Source organism: Pongo abelii, chromosome Y (genome assembly GCF_028885655.2).
Source record: "Pongo abelii isolate AG06213 chromosome Y, NHGRI_mPonAbe1-v2.0_pri, whole genome shotgun sequence".
Taxonomy (NCBI): Eukaryota; Metazoa; Chordata; class Mammalia; order Primates; family Hominidae; genus Pongo; species Pongo abelii.
In genome coordinates, this window is record NC_072009.2 from 54,353,030 (window position 1) to 54,377,274 (window position 24,245).

General features: G+C 37.2%; 2 pseudogenes; both read right to left on the bottom strand.

The window, feature by feature from the left end:
• Positions 1-14,242: 14,242 nt before the first annotated feature.
• LOC129053328 (heat shock transcription factor, Y-linked-like) lies at positions 14,243-15,416 on the bottom strand (annotated as a pseudogene).
• Positions 15,417-18,206: 2,790 nt separating this feature from the next.
• Positions 18,207-19,669, bottom strand: LOC100446960 (glutamate dehydrogenase 1, mitochondrial-like; annotated as a pseudogene).
• Positions 19,670-24,245: the final 4,576 nt, after the last annotated feature.

Sequence of the window (24,245 nt, forward strand, 5' to 3'; positions counted from 1 at the left end):
TTTAAGAAATTTTTTTTTTTTAAAAGGTGAGAATTTATTGTAGTCTTCACTGTCTGGGGTTATTCATAGCCATCTTTCTTGGGAAGGATTTCCACATATTTGAAAAGGCTGGTGTTGTGATCTAAGGCATATCTGCTTTAGGGGACACCGTATACCCAAGAGTGCTGTAATTTTTGCTGACTCATAGATGTACCACTTTGACAGTCTTGGACGAGATCCAGGAGAATTTTCTGGATTAGTAGCCAGAGACTCTTGTTCTCTAACCTTATTTCCCACAAAGATACAGAGTCTTTCTCTCTATTCTGAGCCACCTCAAGTTGGGAGTAGAATGACACAAGCACCCCTGGCCATCACCACTATGACTATCCTGGGTCAGACCTGCTAGCATAGCACCGGGTCTTGCTCAAGTCCTGATGCCTGCACTTCCTAACAACTGCCTATGTTCACTCAAGCCCTTTGATCTCTACAATTGGCAGGTGTCAAAGCCAGCCATATCTGTGTTCTTTCCTTCAGGACAGCGAGTTTCCTCAGTCCCTGGCTGGTTCCAGAAGTGCCATTCAGAAGTCAGGGAGTAAAGCCAAAAATTTCAGAAGTCCACCAGACATTCTATTGAATTCCAGCTGAGCTGGCATTCAAACCACAAGAAACAGTCCTTCTTATTCCTCCTTTCCTTTTCCAAAGGCAGAGTAGCCCCCAGCACCCCAGGCCACAAGGAGTACCATCTTTGTTCCTTTAAGGCCCAAATCCTCTTTTCAGGTTGTGATGAATGTGGCCTGGACTAGGACTTGCCATTTTCATGTCGGTGGGCTCCCCACTGGCCCTGGGCAGGTCCATACTTGCCAACCAAAAATCAAGTCCCAGAATCAGGGATCCCAAAAAGCTTTCTTGGTGCTCTACCCACCGCTGGCCTTGCTGGTACTTAAGTGGCAAGAAAAAGTCCCTTTTACTTTTTCTTCTGCTTTTCCCAAGCAAAAGGAGTTTTGCCCTTTAGCCACCACAGCTTGTAATGTGCTGAGTCTCACCTAAATCTAGTAAGTCTATGAGGCTCACACCTGGTTCTTGATGTAGTATCTGGGTATGGCTGCTGGTTATTCATGGCCCAACGGTTGTTAAGTTTGCATATGATAAATGCTGCCAGCACTGGTTTCTTTCCTTCAAGGCAGCAGGTTTTCTTCTGGCCCAGGGTGTGTCTAGGAATATCTAGGAGCCGGAGCCTGGAAAAGAGGCCTCAGGACTCTGAGCAGTGCACTATCTTGCTGTGGCTGAGCTGGTATCTAGGATGGAAGACAAATTCCTCCCGACTCTTTTTCCTCCTCTCCTCAAGCAGAAGGATGGGGTCCCTTTTGGAGCTATAAGCTGTGCAGCCTTGTATTAGGAGAGTGATAATTCCAGAACACCTTTGACTGCCCCAGCTGGTGTCTCAGTATGTTGCATGCCCTCCCTCCCCAGTTGACTGTTCCTGGGCCCAGTTCAGCCCTAGGTCTCACGTTAGAGTTGCAGTCCTGATGGCCTAGGCTGCCTTTCAAATTTTCTTAGATACACGGAGCTCTGGAGCCCTCACAACCCGCATTTCCAAATGTTCAATTTCCAACCACTGGAATCTCATTCCCCTCTGGCCAGGGCTGGTTTAAATAATCCCTCTTTGGATGGGCTTTAACTGCATTTGGTCTGGTTTTCCTTTTTGGTCTTACAGGACAGCACGGAGTTCAATGCCTTACAATTGCTGTGTTATCCCTCCTGCAGAATCCAGTGTTGATCTCGGCACCAAACCATCACTGCTGGGGGTGAGGAATTGGTGCCTCTTTCAGTGATATGAAGCTAAAACCAGATACTTTGAGTACTCACCTGATTTTTGGTTCTTATGAATGTATTTTCTATGTAGATATTAATAGTTGTTCATCTGGTGTCCTTGCAGGAGGGAAGATCAGTGGAGACTTCATTCTGCCATCTTGCTTTACCTTCATGCCCAGGAATCAGAATGCAGAACTTTCAATAAGAAAAGCTTTCAGAACTCAGGAAGGACATAGAAATGTCCTGTTTCTGTACATTTAACATTAGAATGTTTCTTCAACTTAGGTGCATAACAGTGACTAATCTGAGATTATCATAGCTAATTTGACTTGGACCATGGAATTCATTCAAATACTTTGTCTAGACAACATAAATACGGCTGATTTGGCACAAAAATCTGACACACTATTTTCTTGGTATTCAATTGATTTTTACTCTGTTTTGGGTAGTAGTTTTATAAACCAGTCAGTCTCTTCATTAAAGTTCTGGGAATTCTTACTCAGTTCAAATGATATGATTCTAACGGTGCAAAAAATCTGTATTCAAGAATACTTCTCAGGACCTTTTCCATCCTTTCAAGAAACTCCTTAAAGATACAATATTTTATAAGTTTGCAAGCTTGTAAAGTTTTCAGAAACTGCCTCAGAATTAAGCAATTTACAGTGGAAATGATTTTAAATCATCATAGACACAACTGAGAAGAAAATTTTATTATTTACAGGAGTGAGCCACCGCACCCAGCCTCGGAAGTTAATTTAATAAAATTTTATAAATAAATTTATCAAATGTGTCGTCTTTTAATCCCAGATTTTTGTGAACCTATGCTTTGGATTTTCTTGGATTTTCCCCCAACTTTCTCTAGTTATCTAGTTTTATCTATTTTTTACTTCTTCACTTTGAAATCTTTAAGTAACTTCAAAAAATTAAAACACATTTTTATGCCTTTCTAAGTTTTCTAATCAAAAGTTTATCTTCACAAGTCTGTAATCCCAGCACTTTGGGAGGCCAAGGCAGGTGCATCACTTGAGGTCTGGGATTTCAGACCAGCCTGGCCAACATGGTGAGACCCCATCTCTACTAAAAATACAAAAATTAGCTGGGTGTGGTGGTGAGCCCCTGTAATACCAGCTACTTGGGAGGCTGAGGCAGGTGAATCACTTGAATCTGGGAGGCAGAGTTTGTAGTGAGCTGAAATCATGCCACTGCATGCCAGCCTGGGCAACAGAACAGGACTTGGTCTAAAATAATAATAATAATAATAATAATAATAATAATAATATCTTGCTTTTTTATACAGTCTGATTACAGACTTGTTTCTTTCATATCTAGTAGTTTAGTCTTAGTAACCCCAATTTTCAGTGAAAACCCTAAAAAGTGATTTTCAAATATCTTATATCAGTATATTTAGATAAAACAATTTTATACTTTTAAAGAAATATAGTTCTTCAAATTATTGTTTATTAACAGAACCAAAGATATTCAGGTTTTCTATACCATATACAAGTAATATGTCATAGCATATAGATCTAATTTTTAGTGGTGAATATTTCATTATTTTAGCTTACAAATGACTCAAGTCATTTTATAATTATCTATTACTTAATTTAATGTTACTTTAAGGTTTTAAATTATGGAACAGAATTTTGGAACTATGACACAGGCAGCATCAATAATGTCCTCCCCCAGTAATTCTAGGTCCCAAGTAGCCCCATGGCACCTCGAAAAACTGTGAAGATCATGGTCTGCTTGAGTCCATTAGGACTAAAGACAGAGCTGTGAAGGCTATACCTGAGTATCCAATCCCTCCTAAAATAGCCAGGAAGCAATATAGGAAAAGCATAGAAAGAACAGACAAATTGGGCTTGACTCCAGCTTATAACTGCTGGTCTAGACATGGAGAACATGTCTCCAGACTTCATGATGGACACCTATCATGACCCTCTGATTCCAGAAACTCTTAACAAAAGACATAAGCTCACAGTTAAATAAAGCAAGTACCTAATTATATTCAACTGATAATTGTAAAGCCATTTCTATTTTACTAATGATGTAAGAACTAGCTTTATTTAAAAAATATCACATATATGTAACACATATAGACATACAAACACAGAGGAACAGATCTTATAGCTTTCATGAAGGATTTATTTTTTTTTTATTTTGCGTTTGGGGGTACATGTGAAGGTTTGCTAAATAGATAAGCTCATATAACAGGGGCTTGTTATGCCGATTATTTCATAACCCAGATATTAAGCCTAGTACTCGATTGTTATGTTTTCTGTTCCTCTTCCTCCTCCCACCCTCCTCCATCAAGTAGAATCCCATGTGTATTGTTTCCTTCTTTCAGTTCATAAGCTCTCATTATTTAACTCCCACTTATAAGTGACAACACGTAGCTGTGCAGTATTCCATGGTGCATATGAGTGTTCTGTGTGGAACATGTGTAAGGAGAGAAGAAAAGAAACACACAATACTTTTAAGGGTAAACAGACTTTATCCCAAGTATATGGCAATACAGGTATAATAAACAAATCATCTGATAAGCCAGTGATATAATAAACAAATTGCAATGGGAAGGGGAGAAGGGAAAACACATATTATATATATTACGTATATAATATTATGTATATATATATTATATAATATATACATATACATATGTGTGTGTGTGTGTGTGTGTGTGTGTGTGTGATGGGGGATTCATCACCAGAGAGGGAAGCAACTACCTGGCCTCCAGAATTGGCCACTAGTCCATGCACAGATGAAGAGAGGTCCCATGAAGCTTCAGCATGGTCTTGGAAACTAGCTCTTTTTCTTAAAAGTTGTTTGACATGAGGCCCAGTCATGAGGGCCCTTCTTGAGTGGGCTCAAGGAATACAAAAAGGTCATCAAAAGCATACCTTCAAAAGCCTGTAGTTCCAGCACTTTTGGAGGCCAAGGCAGATGCATCGCTTGAGGTCAGATGTTTGAGACCAGCCTGGTCAACATGGTAAAACCCCACTATACTAAAAATACAAAAATGAGCCCGGCGTGGTGGTGTAATTGTTGTTGAAATGTCTATTCTTTTTCAATAAGTATTTCTCTGAAAGAGTGCTGAATGAATGTCTCAAGGGGCTCACACAACTCGTTCCAAGTCTTAGTAACCATTGTTTGTGTCCGTGTTCAGTTGAGTTCAAATTTAATAATTAAATTTTGCTCCATAATGTCCCACATTATCTTTATTCAATCTATCATTGATGGGCATTTAGGTTGATTCCATATCTTTACTTTTCTGAATAGTGCTTCAATAAACATGTACATACTTGTGTCTTTATGATAGAATAATTTATATACCTCTGGGTATATTCCCAGTAATGAGATTGCTGTGTCAAGTGATGGTTCTAATTTTAGCTCTTTTGAGGAATTACCATACTGCTTTCCAAAACGGTAGGACCAATGTACATTCCAACCAACAGTATATGTGTTATTTTTCTCCACAACCTTGCCAGGATCTGTTCTTTTTTGACTTCTTAATAATGGCCATTCAGACTGGTGTGAGATTGTGTCTCACTGTGCCTTTAATTTGAATTTCTCTAATGATCAGTGATATTGAGCGCCATTCCTGAGTTACTTAACTTACATTAATAGTCTTCAATCCCATCCAGGTTGCTGCAATAGCCATTGATTCATTTCTTTTTTCTGTCTGAGTAGTATTCCATCCTACATATATACCACAGTTTCTTTATCCACCAATTGACTGATAGGCATTTGGATTGGTTCTACATTTTTGCAATTTGAAATTGTGCTACTATAAATATGTGTGTGCAAGTATCTTTTTTGTATAATAACTTCTGTTTTTCCTCTGGGTACTGAGTACATAGCCAGTAGTGGGATTGAGGGGTCAAATGGTACTTCTACTTTTAGTTCTTTAAGGAATCTCCACACTGTTTTCCATAGTGATTGTACTACTTTAAATTCCCACCAGCAGTGTAGAAGTGTTCCCTTTTCACCACATTCACACCAACATCTATTATGTTTTTATTTTTTTTATTATGACCATTCTCATGAGAGTAAGGTGATATTGAATTGTGGTTGTAATTTGCATTTCCCTGATTATGAGTGATGACGAGCATTTTTCATGTTTGTTGGCCATTTGTATGTCTTCTAAGAATTGTGCATGACCATACTGCCAAAGGCAATCTACAAATTCCACGCAATTGCCATCAAAATACCACCATCATTCTTCACAGAACTACAAAAAACAATTCTAGAATTCATATGGAACCAAAATAGAGCCCGCATAGCCAAAGCAATACTAAGCAAAAAGAACAAATTAGAAGGCATCTCATTACCTGATTTCAAGCGATAGCATAAGACCATGGTCACAAAGACAGTATGGTTCTGGTATAAAAGTTGGCACATAGAAAAATGAAACATAACAGAGAACCCAGAAATTAACCCAAATATTTATAGCCATCTGAACTTTCAGAAAGCAAACAGAAACAAAGTGGGGAAAGAACACCCTACTCAACAAATGATGCTGGGATAATTGGGAAGCCATATGTAGGAGAATGAAACTGGATCCTCTTGTCTCACCATATACAAAAATCAACATGAGATGGATCAAGAATTTAAATCTAAGACCTGAAACTATAAAAATTCTAGAAGATGACATCAAAAAAAAACCTTCTAGACATTGGCTTAGGCAAGGATTTCATGACCAAGAACCCCAAAGCAAATGCAAGAAAAACAAAGATTAATAGGTGGGATTTAATTAAACTGAAGAGCTTTTTCACGACAAAAGGAAGAGTCAACAGAGTAAACAGACAATCCGCAGACTGGGAGAAAATCTTCACAATCTGTATATCTGACAAAAGACTAATATCCAGAATCTACAACCAGCTCAAACAAATTAGCAAGAAAAAAATCAAATAAAAAAGTAAGCTAAGGACATAAGTAGACAATTCTTTCGCCACCCTTTAATAGGGTTGTTTCTTTTTCTCTTGTAAATTTATTTAAGTTCTCTATGTTGAATATTAGACATTTGTCAGATACATAGTTTGTAAATAGGTTTTCTTATTCTGTAGGTTGTCACTTCACTCTATCAATAATTTCTTTTGCTGACCAGAAGATTTTAAGTTTAATTATACCCCACTTGTCAATATTTGCTTTTGTTGTAATTGTTTTTGGTGTCTTTATCATTAAATCTTTGCCTGTTTTTATGTCCAGGACAGTATTGCCTAGGTTGCTTTCCAGGGCTCTTCTAGTTTTGAGTTTTACATTTAAGTCTTTAATCCATCTTGAGTTGATTTTTGTATGTAGAGTAAGGAAGAAGTCCAGCTTCAGTCTTCTACATATGGCTAGCCAGTTATCCCAGCAACACTTATTGAATAGGGAGACTTTTCCCTATTGCTTGTTTTTGCCAGCTTTGTCAAACATTAGATACTTGTAGGTGTGCAGTCTTATTTCTGGGCTCTCTACTCTGTTCCTTTGCTGTGTGTGTCTGTTTTTGTACCAGTACTCTGCTGTTTTGGTTACTGTAGTGCTGTAGTATGGTTTGAAGTCTGGTAATGTGATGCCTCAAGCTTTGCTCTTTTTACTTACGATTGCCTTGGCTACTTAAGTTCTTTCTCGGTTCTATATAAATTTTTAAATAGCTTCTCTAGTTCCGTGAAGCATGTCATTGGCAGTTTAATAGGAATAGCTTTGGGCACTATGGTGATTTAAATGATATCATTTCTTTCTCTCCATTAACATGGAATAATTTTCTTCATTTCTTTGTGTCTTCTGTGACTTCTTTCAGTAGTGTTTTGTAATTTTCATTCTAAAAATCTTTCACCTCCCTAGTTAGCTGTATTTCTAGGTATTTTATTCTTTTTTGTGGAAATCATGAATAAAATTGCCTCTCTGATTTGTCTCTCAGTTTGGCTCTTCTTCATTTATAGGAATGCTAGCAAATTTTGTACATCGATTTTGTACACTTAAACCATGTGGAAGTTGTTTATCAGCTTAAGGAGCATTTTGGGTCACAAGAATAGGGTTTAGATTATTGTGTTGTCAGCAAACAGAGGCAGTTTGACTTCTCTTTCTACTTAAATACCTTTATTTCTTTTTTTAATACCCTTTATTTTTTTCTTTTGTCTGATTGCTCCAGCAAGGATTTCTAATACCATGTTGAATAGGAGTGGTGAGAGAGGGCATCCTTGTCTTGTATGGGTTACAAGAAGAATGCTTCCAGATTTTGCCCATTTAGTACAATGTTAACTGTGAGTTTGTCATATGTGGCCTTTATTATTTTCAGGGATCTACCTTCAATACCTCATTTATTGAGAGTTTTTAACATGAAACATTGTTGAATTTTACTGAAAGTCTTTTCTGTATCTATTCAGACAATCATGTGGTTATGGTCTTTAGTTTTATTTATGTTATGAATCACATTTTATTGATTTGCCCATAATAGACCAACTTTCCATTCCAGGGAAGAAGCCTACTTCACTGTGGTAAATTGCCTTTTGATATGCTGCTGGATTCAGTTTGAGAGGATTTTTTTTTTTTTTTTTTTGTAGATAATTGAATGGACATTCATCAAGGATACTGGCCTGAAGATTTCCTTTTTTGTTGTGTCACTGCCAGGCTTTGGTATCAGGGTGATGCTGGCCTCATAGAGGAAGCTGGGAAGAAGTCCCTCCTTCACTATTTCTTGAAATGGTTTTAGTAGGAATGGTACTAGCTTTTCTTTGTACATCTGTTAAAATTTGACTGTTAATTTATCAGGTCCTGGGCTTTTATTTTCTTTTTTTTCTTGGTTTGTAGGCTGCCTACTACTGATTTAATTTTTGGAGCTCATTATTGGGCAGTTCAGAGCCTGAATTTCTTCCTGGCTCAGTCTTTAGAAGGTGTATGTGTCCAGGAATTTATTTATCTCTTCTAGGGTTTTTTGTTTGAGTGTGTAGAGGTATTCCTAGTAGTTGTTGATTGTTATTTTTATTTCTGTGGGGTCAGTAATAACATTACCTTCATCATTTATAATTGTGTTTATTTGAATCTTCTCTCTTTTCTTCTTTATTCATCTAGCTAGTGCCTATCTATCTTATTAATTATTTCAAAAAACCTTGAATAAGTGATCATTTGAACAATTTTTTATGTCTCAATTTCTTCCACTTCAGCTCTGATTTTAGTTATTTCTTGTCCTCTGAAATCTTTGTGGTTGATTTCCTCTTGCTTTTCAAATTCTTTCAGTTGTGATGTTAGGTTTTTAATATGAGGTCTTTCTAAATTTTTGATGTGGACATCTTATGCCCTACACTAAATTTTCTCCTTCTGCTAGAAAACTCAGAACCATGCTTTCTAAACCATTTCAAGCTTTCTCAGTGAATCAACCTGATCACCCTGAGGCAAAGTTAGCAATTTTCCATTACACGTGTTTCTTTTTCTCTTTAATAATATCTGATGCAACAATTCAAGTGTTTCTTGCCTCGTGGATATTTGGAGAACTCATTTTTTTTCTGAGACCAAGACTTAAAACTTTGTTCTTTAAACATTAATGAAGATCTATTTAGAAAGTCTCCATTTTACAGCAAAGGTACACAAGTACCAATGAAAATAAATATAAAATTATATGACATACAATTATATTGTGGAAAGATTGAATAAACAAGTGAAATAAGCTCAAAGAAAAAAAGAAGATGATATAAAATGATACATAAATGAAAAATCTGGGCTAGTATAGCATTAATTTATGTACCAGTAAAGTGTGTACATTGTAGAAGTGGCAGGAAAACTGCATACAGAGTGAGACCTGACCAAAAATTTTAACAAAAGTTCAGATCTCTGTATGGAGATTGGTAGGGGAGAAAAGGACAGGCCAGAAAAATATAAATTGTTTGATCTATACCCTTAAAAGTGATTAAAGTGGACTCAGGAAAACATGCTCCGCTTTAGAAGAAGGACACATGTTCAATGCTGTCCAAAGTTCAGAGTAACCCTACCTTCTCCAGGAGGAAAGGGGAGGCAAAGAGCAGGCAGACAGCAGTACAGCCAGGTCAGTACAGGGCTCCTAGGCCAAGCCAGTTGGGCTACATTGTACAAGTAGTGAGGAGCCACTGCAGGCTGGCCTTTACTCATTAGTTTGTTATGTTTTCTTTAGTAACTAAGACATATGATCAAAGTTGATCTTTGTAAATATTGCTGCAGCTGAACACAGGATGGATAAAACCAGTGTTTAAAAAATTATGTTGTATAGAACACTAGCCTCAGTGAGATATTAGTGGAACACACAGGTGCGTGCACACACATAAACACACACACATGCACACGCTCACACTGAGCCCAGATTATTCTGGCAAATGCTGGGTTAAGCAAACTAAAAGAAACATCTTTAGTGCCGGACATCTCAGAACCTGGAATGTGGCTATATGACTCATAAAACAGCAATATTAAGACAGAGTGTGTGATTTTGTTTTCCAGAAACGTTGAAACATTTTCCTTTCCTTGGCTTCAGTGTCACCTTCTTTCTCCTCATTCTCCATCAACCTCTGTGGCTGCTCCTTCTTGGTTTCCTTGTTGGCAATCTGCTGCTGTTCACCCATTCATTCTCTTTTCATTCCCCATGAATTTCTCAAGTGTGTTTCTATTCCTGCAGATCTTTCCTTGTTTTTCCTGACACCTCTCCTTGTCTGACCCTCCCCCACTCTAAGGCACATGTTCCATCTGTGTGCACTTTTGGCATCCTGGGATGCTCCCAGAGTGTTCCCTGCCATACTCCAACAGGTTTTCTCCCCCAGACTCTGTGAGGGCAGTAGCATTGTCTCCACTGTTGCTTCAATACTCAATACACAACACAGACGCTGATTCCAAAACATTTACTGGGCCAACTGAGACTAAATATATGTTCCTCCAGATCTTAAAAAGTTACAATAATAAACATAGCACAATAGTCCAAAAAAGTCTCTTCAGTCATGAATTCTCTATATATGCACAAGAGTTTTAAATCATTATGAGGAAAATTTAAACAGAAACTGTCACAAAGTTCCCTAAGATAAATTATTTTTCTTTATGCTTCAATTCATCAGATGAGACTCAAGACCATGTGTTATTGTAAATATTTCTAGCTTACAGCATAACAACCTGATGTGTATTGTTTGAATTAACACAATATAAATCTGTTAATTAAAAATTGCATAATCATTTCAAATAAAATTCTGCCTAAATTTTATGTTATTCATATATTGAAATGATAATGAGCTCATAGGCTTTTCCAGTACCTCAGTCAAAACATTGCAGTGATTCCAGCTGTGGGAACAGCATCTGAGAGTTATGTTACAGATGGGGAAAATGTACTTATGTGACATTGGCCTTTGCACTACTGTGCCCTTTTGATTCAGGAAAATGCTGTTTCCTTAAAATTCTAAAATCTGTTCTGCCAGGTCTGAATTGTATGTGGGAAACCCAGTTTTTAAAATTTTAACCACAGATGTTTTATTCCTTGATGAAAGCAGTGAATAGATAAAGGCCACCAGAAGAGCCTCTGATGTTGCTTCAGAAGCAGTGTGACAGAGAGCATCTTCCTGAAACACTCCCTTATGTCTGCCCAAAATCATGTTAGGTAGGAAAGTCAAAACTTAGGAGGCTGTGGAGATCCAAGGGGATCATTGAGCTCTGAGGCTTATGAGAGAAGAGAAGAGAGAGAGGTCTAAGACTTTCTGGGTATAAATTTATTGGTTACAAGTGCAATTTTCTGTAAGCATAGATTGTGTAATTGTGAAGTCAGGGCTTTTAGGGTATCTATTACCTGAATAATAGACATCGTACCCATTAAGTAATTTCTCACTCTACACCCCTCCCATCCTGTCACCCTGCTAAGTCTCCATTATCATTCCATTCTCTATATCAGTACCTAGACATCTTTAAGCACCCACTTATGAGTGAGAATATACGATGTTTACTCTCTGTCTGGTTGTTTCACTTACAATAATGACCTCCAGTTCCATCCGTGTGTCTCCAGCAGTTATGATTTTATTCTTTTTTATGCCTGAATAGTATTTCATTGTGTATATTTTCTACATTTTCTTTCTCCAAACATCTGTTGATGGACATTAGGTTGATTTATATCTGTGCTACCGTGAATAGCATTGCAGGAAACATACAAGTACGGGTATCTTTCTGATACATTTATTCATTTTCCTTTGTGTAGCTACCCAGTGGTGGAGTTGCTGGATCAGACAGAGCCAATTGATGATCAGTAATGGTGGCCAATAATCAGCTAGAAACAAAGCACTTACCAGGGCCTAAAAATGCCAAAACTCTGAGACCACTTACCTTGAAAAACTTCAACAGCCCTGAGTTAAACATCCAGACACATTTATCCACCATTTAAATACCCTTTATTGCCTGTCCCGTGTGCATCTCAGAAGTCTCTTTTTACCACACTGTATATACAGCATTAGCCATTTATATGAAACTCCAAGGCATGTTATACTAAATAGTCAATCATGTATCCATAGTACCTAGCACAGTCCTGGCATATAGTTTCCTACTAAACATTTGAAGAATGAAATAATTATCTTCTATGCAGGTTCCAAGTTTTAAGGGGACTTCTCAGTAAAAATAAAGTATTACAGTTCACAAATAATCCACTTCCTTTTTTGCAAGTGGGATATATTTTAATCGTATCCTCTAATAACATTATTTTCATTTACTTCCATCTAAATATACTGTCCTAGGAAAGCAGTAAGAAAAAGAGTTAAAGCTGGAGCTTGAAGAATTGTACATTGTCCACACTGTGCCCTGGCGTTCATTGCTCCCCTGAGCTTCATCTGTTATGTATTTCAGGGAAGATAAACAGTGTGAAAGTGGCCTCAACAAAGGACCCCAGATCTCTGGCTTCCCCATCTGGAAAGTACACCTCTGTGAACAAAGTCTTCAGAGCCTGATGACAAGAATGGCCCAAGCAGTCCACCAGGGAAAACTGGGCCATGTGTACATCAATGCAGAGCATCAAGCAGCAAGTAACGTGTAACTGAAGGAGACAGCAGGAGCAACAAGGAGGGACAACCATGACCTACGAAGGCACCATTCCAGAGATGCCTGGACACCACAATAGGCTCAGTGCCCATTAAACTCTTGGGAACCAGTGCTTTCCCTTGCCATCACTTGGCATATTTGGCAATTTTGCTACTTAAAATAATGATTTTAGTGTTCACCTTTCCTAGGAGACAGGCAGATCCTGTGACACTACAGCTTCTGGCACACAGTAGGTACATCACAAACATCTGCTGAGTTCACACACTCTTGCCTTCTCAAAGCTTCTTGTCAAATCTTCAGTGAAGAGGAATTGCCGATTGAGAAAGAATTAAACTTCTAGAGACTCCTGGATCCACTGAAGTTTGAGGCAAGGTGAGATTTGTTTACTGTCATATTCCTAGCTCATAACATACTGTAGTCACTTAATAAATGTTTATTAAAAAAGTGAGTGAATTGACTCATACATCTTACTTAGCAATATGTTTTCTGTGTAAAGTTGATATATGTAATAGTTTACTTCTGGTATAATTTTACATTACTTATTCAACAAATCTGACAATTCAACTAGGTGCCAGGCACACCACTGCTGAAGAAAAAGAGGTATAAGATACAATTTCTATCTACAAGAAAGCCACAGTCTAAAAAGTAGAAACATATGAATGAATTTTTACAATAAATTGGCTAAATTCAAAACAGGAATGGTTTGTTTCTATTTTAAACAGCCCTAATCAGGAAATGTTAGAAAGTTCTAAGTACAAAATATTTCAACACACCATCTAAGCATGAAGCAGAAACCAACCATAAATGAGTTTGCTACCACCAACCTCAACAGTAAGAATTCCAATCCTGCTGCTGCAAATTAAGTGCCACTCTGATTTTATTATCTGATTTTGCTATCTGGAGAACAAATTAGTTATTTTGTGAGTGAGTTTGATGAAGGATGAGTTTGGTCCCGATTTTCTGTTCATCTCATGCCCTTCACCGTATAAGGTCAATCTGCCATGTTGTAACATAGAAAGAAGATCTCATGAGGTGCAGCCCCTTGGACTTCCCCACCTCCAGAACCATGAGCAAAATAAGCCTTTTTACAAATTACCCAGGCAGTGGAACCATGTTGTTTCAGCAGCAAGTGGACCCAAAGACTTTATTATTTTTTCTTCTTTAAAGAACTAAATTACTTAACTTACAAAGGAGCACATCAAATTTCCTTACAAATAATCAAAAAGCCCACATATATTTTTATAGGAAGTAGTACAACAGTCTGACACTGAAAGAAAACATCATTTTACTTTTAACTATACTTTGAGAAATAAAGAAAAAGCAAACATATAAGTTGTCATGCAGTTTTATTTTTCAGTAAGATAATTGCAGATATTTTTAGGGTTTTTTTGGTCTATGTAAATGTTAGTCTCTGTTGTCATGCATAATCTGATACTGTTTTAATGGAAGATCATTTGTAATTAGGGTGATATTTGTCCAGTTGTGATGGTTGAAGATCTGGCCTGGAATGAGGCACAGCTGATGTATCAGGTATCGTAGGCATTTGCAACCATGGTTTGCCTACTGGTAGCAGGTTAGGATGTGGAGCCTCGTTGACTAATACCACAGGATATCTTGTTGGAAGAGCAGATGGTTCCACTATCAGCCCCAGAAAACAGTTTTGCAAGGGAATTATGTTGTGGTATTGAGAAGTTGTGGTTGTAATGAAATTCACAATGTGGCCACTTGCTTGGATGCAGGTGCTATGAGAGTGCATATGAATAGAGGTCAACTGATTTAAAATAGCATGCTGATCTGTTGCAATTTGTTGAGACAAGTGACAATAACAAACACTTAAAATATCAGATTTCTGTTTCATCACACAAACTTAATATCATCAAAAAATTCATGAATATGGTTTACTATTTTCAAGAATGTGCTTTTGGGAAAAGAGCACTAAAGTTGTTAAGCCCTCAAGTGAAAACATGGTATATATTAATAGTAACATTGCATTAAGTGGCTTTGGTACATTTATTTTGATTTCACTGGTAAGATTCAAAGTTGTTAGCAAAATTTCTTAAAATGCTGGAAGGTTAATCCTCAAGCTGAACTCAATAATTTCAAAAAAAATTAAAAAATTTTTACCTTAGCATTTTATATAATTTTCAAAATCTGGTCTTACTTCATGTATTAACATATTTACTGATGTACAAAGTAAAATTACATATATACTCTATGTAAAGTGGTAACTGAAATATATTAAATATCTTGCTTAAGACAATGGATTCATTCTCTCCTGCCAGAAAGGTGGCTACAAAGGCAGATCTTTGAAAATTCTGTCAAATTTTACTAAATCCATAAAGGCTGAGATGTCAAACAAAACTTTTGATACTCTCAGCTTGAAATATTCTGTAAGGAGACTTTCTATCCAAAATTTCTTTCTTGATGAGTTCTTCATTAATCACTATGCAAGTTCCATTCCCATCCTATAGAATAGACTTGAATTGGTCACTCTCAAATATTTTCTGATATTTCCTGGGGAAGGTCAGAGAAAAAAAAATCATTATCTTTATCTGGCTCAGAAACACACACTGTGTCACATGGCCATTTTAACAAGGATTCTTGTGAAAAAACCTGAACAGCATTTTCTTCAATCATTGTCCTTAAGTCTGAGTCCCCGGGGAATGTGAGTTTACACAGTGGAGATCTAGTGGAGGCTTCTGAATCAGTTAATTCATCTCTGGGAGAAACAACTTGAGTTTCTGAAGAAACATGTGCCATCTCAAATAAATATTTCTTTAGATACTCTTCCAGCCTGTATGGTTTTCAAGACTGAAGCTTCAAACGCAGCTTCAGAAGGCTTATGCAGGTAAGGCAATCTAAAGCATCACTCTAGTATATGTCAAGCTGAGTAGCAAAGACATCACAAGAGGACTTTAGTCTCCTAGCAATCAATAAAAATCTGGCCAAAAGTATTTCCTTCCCAGTCTGAGAAATGTAGCCAGTGAAAATAAAACATAGACTGCTCACTTACACATTGTAGGCTGCAAAATCACATCCCTGTAGCAGCATTTAAATAAATAACAAAATAATGTCCTCAATCCCTGAAATAAATGTAATTCTCTCCCTGACACAGACACTCTTACTAGACTGGTGAGAGGAGCATAGGTCCTGGTAATTGCAAAATGAAAAAAAAAAAAAAGAAAAAGGAAAAGGAAAACAAAACCTCTATGACTTTGGCATGTTGGATTGAAAACTGTTGCGGTGCAAAACCAATGTGGTAAAAAGACATAGCCATAGAGAAAAAAAGTAGGTTACTGGTTATCAGAGGCTGGGAAATAAAAAGAACTCTTTAGTAGATATGGAGTTTCCTGCTGGGCAATAGAAATGTTTAGGAACTAAAGATAGATGATGATTGTACGACATCATAAACATATTAAATTCCATTGAATTGTACACTTAAATGTAATTTTTCATTATGTGAAACTTACCTTGATAAATCAAGGGGAGAACAATTGTGAATAAAACTAACTAATTACATTTCAGAATAAAAAGTTATTTATATGCATATCTCTTCAAAACCTTTTTCAGTCATATCAGAAAAATAAATAATGATTTTATTTGGTATGTCTGTAAATATCTGACAAATGTTAATGATGAAAGAGATTTTAAAAGAAGGTGATTTACTTGTAAGGAGATCCCAAAGAGTAGGAGATGTAAATAAATAATAATAACAATAAAAATAATAACAACAAGAAAGTGTTGTAAGAAAAGTAAGCATGTATGTTTGTCTAAGCAGTAAAATTTTTATTTGGCTCCAAGAACATAATCTCTATGAAAAAAGATTTTGTAAGGAATAATCTTTGTGTCCTGCAAATAATTGTTAACATTATTAAGCAGGATTTGAATTTATAAAGTAATGTTACTATTGAATAAAATAGCAATGCTGCATTAACAGTAAGACTTTTTATATCTTCATGGTTGAAATTTGACATATTAAAATTTGAACTCTTTGACATTGATAAGTGTTGAATACATGTGGAAGAAAGAAATAAAATATTGATATTTCTCATATCGTAGGAGTTAGTTCTCTCATACTGGGAAGAGGTGTCATTGTTAGAAGATTGTCTTTGTCTAACATCCTTTAGGTTTTGGTTTTTTTTTTTTTTGGAAAACGTAGACTTTAAATAACTGCTTTTATCAACAGGTTAATCCATGCAGTTACAAAGTAGTTAGAAATTTCTGAAAGGTGTTATAGTTAAAAAAAAACAAAAAAGCTGATTCTTACACATGTATTATCTAGCACTTCATGGGGACACTACTGTTCAAAAGGCCCTGGCAAAATAACTCCCAAATGAAACACTCAACCCAAGGTTGTTTTCAGCTCTCTGTTAGTGAAGCTGGGTGCAGAATGGAAAGCCTCTAAAAGGAGAGGATACAAAGTCAGGTGAGTAGGGGCAATTGGCAATGCTCAGAGCCTGCCAGACTCCAAACAGGGAGCCAAAGTGGTTTTTTTCTGGGACATTCTACTTGAATTATAGTTTAGTCAACCATAGATCTTCAAAAGAGAACAATTAGTTAACATGATAAAAAGTTTCCTGCATTCTTTGGACTATGTGTCTTAATTATAGTAAGCAAATTCTGATGGTTTTAACGAAAATAGCCTCCAACATTTTGCATGTATGAAGAAAACTTAATTATCCACAGGGCTTTTAATGTTTGCTGGACAACAATACATGAATGATAAGCTATAAATAATACTCATTTATGATATAAAAATACTAGTTTTTTTCATTTATTATTTTTATAGGCATTCACTGTTTGAGTCAAGGTTAGGCTTGTTAAGTGATTAAAGACAATTTTATTACAGCAGCATGTACTTATTCTATTCTAAAATAATAAAATTTGTAAACACAAACAGCTTTTATATTTGTTTGCAACCTGCAAAATTGAGTTATTTTGCTGATATAAAATACTGAGAACTCACTTGAGGACCATGCCACCTTCTGAAAAGGCCACACACCTACTTCTTAAATGTGTTAAAGTTACAGCATATCCCAGACTCATCCAGAGCAAAATAAGTAAGCAACTGACTGCTCTTGACTGTCCCTTCCCCAGCACTAGCACTGATTGCATTGGGAAAAGCCACAGAGCAAGGCTGCACAGCCAGATGGAGGAGGCTTTTTATTTGAAGGCAAAATACCAAAATGGCTCTCTGGTGTAGGGGACTTCTACTTTCACACTCAGCTTGTACATGATCCTCTAACCTTAACTTATTTCTCCTTAATGGGCTGATTTGGACTGACTTGTTGAGAATGGTATCCATTATTAATGAGTAAGGAGAGAAAGGGATTTCTGTGGTTGCATGTAAACTTGTGATAGGTCTGCAGAAGTTACACGTGAAGAAGATAGTGAGGAAGTCAGCCATGATCCATCTATGTGAAGGTCAAACCAGCTTCATTGTATACTTTGAAGACTTTCTCAATGGTATTGACATAGGCAGCTGTTCTCAGGTCCAATCCCAGGTTAAACTTCCTGGCTGTGCACATGATTTGCCTGGCAAAACACTCCATTGTGTATGCCAAGCCAGAGTGCATGATGTCTTTCTCAGATGCACCCGGCGTCCTGTCTTGGAACTCTGCCGTGGGTACAATGAGAATAGTTCCACCATGCTTTCCAAATTGTCTTTCTAAACTCTCTTGAACAGACAAAAGCAAGTGGTAGTTAGAATCCCTTTCATACTTGAAGGTCAAACGGCTACAGCTGACATGATTTAGATTCTTCAGCCACTCAAAGTAAGATACTCTCATTCCTCTAGCATTCAAGTAGAGATCTGGAATAACAATTATGTTTCTCTCCAGGAAGATCTTGTCAGCTTCTGGAGTTGTTTGCCCCTTGGCACCTTCAGCAATGATCTTGGCTTTGACTCTGGATTCATTGGATTTGGTCAACTGATTCTCACAGGCAGCTGGGATCAGTATGTCACAGTTGACCTCCAAGATGCTTCCTTCATACGGCTTTGCCTTGGGGAAGCCCAGAATGGACCCACGTTGCAATTTGAAGTCTTCCACTTCCTTTGGGTAAATACCACCTGGATTCCATATACTCCCTTGAGACTCACCAACAGCAATACATTTAGCACCAAAACCATGTAAATATCTCATAGAGTGTAGGCCCACATTACCAAATCCCTGAAGGACAAATGTTTTATCTCCAAACCCTGGTGTCATTCCTAAAATGCTCATGTAAGAAGCTTCATTGATGATGTTTTCAATCCCACGGAAGACACCATGGCCAGTAGCAGAGATGCGTCCATGGATTCCCCCTTGGCTGATGGGTTTACCAGTAACACGGGCTTGTGCATTAATGTCATAGTGCTCTATGGTACTGGCAAAAGCATCAGCGATCCAGGACATCTCCCGCTCACCTGTGCTCATGTCTGGAGCAGGCACATCAATGCCACGACCAATAAAGCCTTTCTTTGCCAGCTCCTTGTGATCTTTTCCAATTCATTACTAGTATAGTTCTTGGGATTGTTCTTAACAACCCCAAATAGCACATCAACCACTGCACACTTGTATGTCATCAGAGAAGCCAAAGCTTTTACTTCATCTACACTCACATCAGTGCTGTAATGGACACTTCCCTTGCAGGGCTTGCGGTGCTGGCTGTGCTGGGCCGTGTAGCCTTAGATGACCTCCCAGGAGCCGTCGTCGTGCCCGATGCGGAAGGAGAGACTCAGCACATGGTTGCAGGGCTTGATGATCCACAGGATGCCGCGCAGCCTGTTCCCCTTCTGCTCCTCACTCTCCCAGGTCCTCAGGTTCTCCTCCAGCTTGTCTTCCACGATGCTGGCGCCGCGATTGAAGAAGCCCTCCACCATCTTGAAGAAGTTGGGGTAGTCCTAGCGGTCGGCCACCGCCTCGCTGTAGTGGCTCCATGCGGCCAATGCGAGCCCCGACTGCGGGGTGGAGGCGGAGTGTCCCCGGGCCTGGCCCAGCAACGCGGCCGTGTGGGCGGCCGCTGAGCCCAGGGCAGCGGGCCAGGCCAAGGAAAGCAGCAGGGCTTCACCCCAGGTTTTGCGGTTTTTTGTTCTTGTTTAATTCAGATTTTTTTCTACTAATATTATGTAACAAAAATGTTCACATCAGTAAATTCTTTGTGAAGATAAAACCCGTCTCCTACCAGATGCATGTGGTTCCTCAATTTTGACCTTTTTTTAAAATTAAAAAAAGTGCAAAATTAAAATATATATATTTTTAATTTTTTACTTTTCTGGAGAATTTTCATATCGCTCTATCTGAATGGAGTATACGCTTCTTTTGTGATGGGAGGGGATGAATGATTACTGACAGTAGCAAAAGATGGGAGATGAGTGTGGAGAAAAGAGAGCGTTAATGGGAGGATCAGAAGACAAAATCACATTAAATGTAGGACAATCTAAGTCAAATTCTGGCTGAGCATTTTGGGTTGCTAAGATGGGTGACTGTGTAGGGAAGGAGTATGCCTTGTGTTTTCAGGGGGAGATGACTCAGCTAAAGCTGTCTTCTGACTCCAAACTACAAGCCTACCTATAGTCATAAAAAGGCAAGAAAAGAAGCATTTTTACATGAAAAAGGTAAACGTAAAGTAGGCTGTATCCACTTAGCTACGTAAAAGAATCAGGTATCTGTCTGATCTCCTTAGTGGCAGCCTGTGATACGCATGCTCTTGCAGCTTCAGCCTCCCAGTTAGCAGGTTCTCCAGGAAAAGGCCAGTAGGCTCAGATAACTATTCAGTTTCTTTAATTATTTTAATATTTTTTATAGACACAGTCCTGCTATATTGTTCAGGCCAGCCTCACTTTATAAGCCTGAAGTGATCCACCCACCATGGACTTATAGATTGTTACGGTTACTGGTGTGAGCCACCATATCTTCCTGATTTGTAAAAACTTTTGTAGAGATTGTGTTTCACTATTTTGCCAAACCAGGTTCAAAATTCTTGGCCTCAAGTGATCTTTTTGCCTTGGCCTTCCAAATTATTGGAATTATTATTATGAGCAAGAAAACCTCAGCTAAAATACGTTATTATCTTTTTAATTATTACTTAATATTTTATTTAGAAAAGGTAAAGATTCATACTTAATGATACACTGGAAAAAGGTGCAATACAAAGTTATTGGAGTAGGAACCAATTTTGAAATAATAAACACACACTTAGATTACACAATTTTAAGTTTACGAAAAATTCTCTCACAATTACTGCAAAAATGTTTATTGTATATTTAAAATTTGAAATAATATTTTTATGGTTATGAAAATGTAAAGAAGTATAATAGACAACCAAACCAATTATAAGTTCCCTATGAATAAAATCCAAAGCCATATACCAGTCACTGGCAGGAACACAAATTAGTTTTTTAAAATGTAAAATACAGTGATAATGAGGAATGTAGCAGCAATCTGTGTACTAATCATAGTAATTTATTTTGATTCAGGCAGAAAAATAATTCTGCTCTTTAAATAAAAAGTACCTATACAGTCAGTTGTATTTTCAAGCTGTTTCTTAACATAATTCTTATTAGTTAACACTAGTTTTTACTGACGATCTTACCACTTCACTAACCCACATTTTAAACTAATGCTTGAGTAAAAAATAATAACTGGTGTAATAAATAAATGCTTTTCATATATCCATACATTAAGGGCCACTATTCTAAGGTGCAGATATCTTAAATTTTTTACTTTAAAATAACTAAACCAGAAACGAAACACATTCACATAAATTAAGGCTAATGATTCTATGAAAAAAGCAAACAGAAGACTGAAGAAAAGTATTAAAAACATGTTGATACCTTGTAAAGAATCATAGAAGCCAAGCACACATTATTTTTGTTACTAAGAAGCTAATCTAAAAGCTTAGCACGAGCAGGGTTTAAATAAACACCATTACAAGTAAGCAGTTCTTTCACAAACTGCAAATACTCAATTTTATTGCTTTCACTTAGGAATAAATGTCATTTTTTTTTTTTTTTTACCATACACTTTTCTCGAAGGCTGGTGACATGATGATATGATGTGGTCTTGCAACAGTTAGCCATAATATATGTTTTATCATCTCATCTTCTTCACTAATCATGTCCATTTGTTTATTATTTCAAAACTATGTAAGCATGTTATCCCCTCTTCTGCTGTCTATATGACATGCACTTCAGCATGTGATCAAATACATTCATGTACTCTCCATCAAAACACTAATTTTTAAAATTTCTTTTTTTATCATTACACTTAAAGTTCTAGAGTACATGTGCACAATGTGCAGGTTTGTTACATATGTATATATGTGCCATGTTGGTGTGCTGCACCCATTTACTCGTCATTTACATTAGGTATATCTCTTAATGTTATCCCTCCTTCCTCCCCACTTCCCCCATTCCATGACAGGTCTCATTGTGTGATGTTCCCCATTCTGTGTCCAAGTGTTCTCATTGCTCAATTCCCACCTATGAGTGAGAACATGTGGTGTTTGGTTTTCTGTCCTTGGCTATAGTTTGCTCAGAATGATGGTTTCCAGCTTCATCCATGTCCCTACAAAGGACATGAACTCATCATTTTTTAATGGCTGCATAAGTATGCCATGGTATATATGTGCCATGTTCTTAATCCAGTCTACCATTGATGGACATTTGGGTAGGTTCCAAGTCTTCACTATTGTGAATTGTGCCACAATAAACACACGTGTGCATGTGTCTTTATAGCAGCATGATTTATAATCCTTTGTGTATATACCCAGTAATGGGATGGCTGGGTCAAATGATATTTCCAGTTCTAGACTCTTGAGGAGTCACCACACTGTCTTCCACAATGGTTGAACTAGTTTACAGTCCCACCAACAGTGTAAAAGATTTTCTATTTCTCCACATCCACTCCAACACCTGTTGTTTCCTGACTTTTAAATAATCACCATTCTAATTGGTGTGAGATGGTCTGTCATTGTGGTTTTGATTTGCATTTCTCTGATGGCCAGTGATAATGAGCATTTTTCGATGTGTCTTCTTGCTGCCTAAACGTTTTCTTTTGAGAAGCATCTGTTTATATCCTTTGCCCACTTTTTGATGGGGTTGTTTGATTTTTTCTTGTAAATTTGTTTAATTTCTTTGTATATTCTGTATATTAGCCCTCTGTCAGATGGGTAGATTGCAAAAATTTTCTTCCATTCTACAGGTTGCCTGTTCACTCTGATGGTAATTTCTTTGTCTGTGCAGAAGCTCTTTAGTTTAATCAGAACCCATATGTCAATTTTGGCATTTGTTTCCACTGCTTTTGGTGTCTTAGACATGAAGTCCTTGTCCATGCCTATGTCTTGTATTGCCTAGGTTTTCTTCTAGGGTTTTTATGGGTTAGGTCTAACATTTAAGTATTTTCAGAGACTACTATAAACACCTCTACACCAATGAACTAGAAAATCTAGAAGAAATGGATAAATTCCTTGACACATACACACTCCCAAAACTAAACCAGGAAGAAGTTGAATTCCTGAATAGACCAATAACAGGCTCTGAAATTGAAGTAGCAGTTAATAGCCTATCAACCAAAAAAAGTCCAGGACCAGATGGATTCATAGCTGAATTCTACCAGAGGCACAAAGAGGAGCTGGTACCATTCCTTCTGAAACTATTCCAATCAATAGAAAAAGAGAGAATCCTCCCCAACTCATTTTATGAAGCCAGCACTATCCTGATAGCAAATCCTAGCAGAGACATATGTACAAAAAAGAGAATTTCAGACCAATATCCCTGATGAATAGCGATGCAAAAATCCTGAATAAAATACTAGCAAACTGAATCCAGCAGCATATCAAAAAGCTTACCCACCATGATCAAGTGGGCTTCATCCCTGGGATGCAAAGCTGGTTCAATACACGCAAATCAATAAATGCAAACCATCATATAAACAGAACCAAAGACAAAAACCACATGATTATCTCAATAGATGCCGAAAAGGCCTTCGATAAAATTTCTCATCATCATCAATTTTAAATCCTGTTAAATCTTCATCATCAAATTTATACCAGGAATCTCAGTCATCATCCTACCATTTTTTGAATAATATAAGAATATTTATGCCCACTGCTTGCTTGACCACAGAATACAGGCACACTTAAAAGTCTGCATTTTGTGATCTTTGTAGTTTTATTTTCAGGTTACTCTTTCTGTTAAATCAACTGATTTTCTGATTGGACAGTATTCTCTTCCAGCTTTGCAACGCCTGCTTTTGTGTAAGGTCGCGTATCCAACTCCCAAGGAAATTCAAAATAATCACTGAATGTAAATGCACATTTTTATTCATACTCAAATCCTTTCTGTTGGCCAAAAAAAAAAGAAAAAAAAATTATTTAAATAGCAAGTGCTTAATTATGTTAACATACCATAGACAGACAACATGTAAAATGTTCACATTCCCTGAGCAAATATTAAAACAATTTAATAATAA